The sequence below is a fragment of the Orycteropus afer genome, unplaced genomic scaffold, assembly GCF_000298275.1.
Source record: "Orycteropus afer afer isolate SDZICR_OR568_19922 unplaced genomic scaffold, OryAfe1.0 scaffold00071, whole genome shotgun sequence".
Taxonomy (NCBI): domain Eukaryota; kingdom Metazoa; phylum Chordata; class Mammalia; order Tubulidentata; family Orycteropodidae; genus Orycteropus; species Orycteropus afer.
In genome coordinates, this window is record NW_006921658.1 from 1,892,112 (window position 1) to 1,894,070 (window position 1,959).

Here is a 1,959-nt window from a genome sequence, read left to right on the forward strand (position 1 = left end):
TGAGACATATTTGTTCATTCTTCTGGAAATTCATGATATATTCAATATTCTTCACCAACATCATCATTCAAAGGCATCAATTCTTTTTCAGTCTTCCTTATTCATTGCCCAGCTTTGGCATGCATATAAGGTGATTGAAAACACCATGATTTGGGCCAAGCACAATTTAGTCATCAAAGTGACATCTTTGCTTTTTAACGCTTCAAAGAGATTTCTGTAGCGGTAGTAGATTTTCCCAATGTCAATACATTGTTTGATTTCTTAGAAATTCAAAATTCACAATGACATACAAAAGATTCTCAGCAGTCCTGAAGCAGAGGAATATGCTTAACTTTATTTAATGTGCTATTTTCCAAATTGACTGAATTATGCAATTCTATTTTTTTAACCATGTACATAATAATATCTCATAAATCCCTAGTGTTTCTTCATAAGACAATTTGGCAAAACTGTTCATTGAAAACTGTTGCAAGTATGCAGCAGTCATAATAACATAAAAGACACCCTATGTTTACTTTATGCTAGACTCTCTGAGCACTTTTCATTTTCTTGCTTGCTAACATTTCTTCCTTCACTTCATGCTGGAAAATTTCTGGTAAATGCATTATTATACATGCCACTATGTGACCAAGACTGAATGAAAAGAAGAGGATGCTTCTGGCAAATGGTACAAAGTTGTTAAAAACTATCATTCATTTTGGCCACAAAACCCTTCTGAATTATACCCTAAGGGCCCAGTGGATGAGGGGAAAATTGTACCTGCAAGGCGGTAGGCATAATTGATTTCTGCTGAAAGAATCAGTTTGCCCTTGGCAAAATAGTCAGACCTTGAAAGTGGCAGTTATTTATTGCCATTGGATTATCTATGAGTTATGAATAACACAGTGTGTTAGACTCTGTATGAAAATATTAGTCTCAAATCATAGACTTTTTATAAACTTGGTAGATACTGAGAATAAAGTGTGGTGAATTAAGAACATCTTATTTGGGACCACTTGCTCAAAAGATGACCTTTGTATAGGTCGCAGTTTCTCATATGCTTATGTAATTACATAAACTAGTCAATGATATCAAGGTTTTCTGAAACACACCCACAATCAAAAAACAATGGTCAAAATATCTGTCTGCACTTATTCTTTGAGGGAAAAAAAGCAAATGTTTCACACTCCCAAAATAGTGTATTTTATTTTGTTTTTTTAACTCTGTATTTTGATTTGGATAAAAGTTTGCAAATAACTTGATTTTCCATTCAATAATTCACACACATTTTGATTTGTGGCACTGATTGCAATCCCCACAATATAACAGCACTCTTCACTTCCTCCCTGTATTTACTGTTTCCATTCATCCTTCTTTCCTATCCCTTTCTGCCTTCTGAGTTTTATTCTTGGGCAAATGCTTCCATTTTGATCTTGTATTGTTGGTTGTTCTAAGGAGTGCATGCCTCCTTGGTGTTATTGTTCACTTTATAGGCCTGTCTATTGTTTGACTGAAAGTTGGTCCACAGAGGTGAGTTCAGTTCCAGGCTTGAAAGGTGTCTAAAGGCCACAGTCTCAGGGGTTCCTTCAGTCTCTATCAAACTGTTAAGTCTGGTAATTTTTATTATTTTTAGTTTTGTTCCACATTTTCTCCTACTTGATCTAATACCTCCCACTGTGATCCTTTTCAGAGCAGTAAGCACTATCTAGTTCTTCTGCTCTCAGGGCCATGGAGGCTGAGTTGACATGATCAATTAATCCTTTAGACTACTGGTTTCCATATGTCTTTGATTTTCTTCACTCTTCTTTGATCCAGACATGGAGAGACCAATAGTTGTACCTTAAGTAGCTACTCACAGGCATTTAAGACCACAGTCACTACTCACCAAAGTTGGTTGTACCACTGTGATAGTTGAAGATGTGTCAACTTGGCTGGACTTCACTTGTGAGTGGTGTTTCCCATGATGGATCACATGACTAC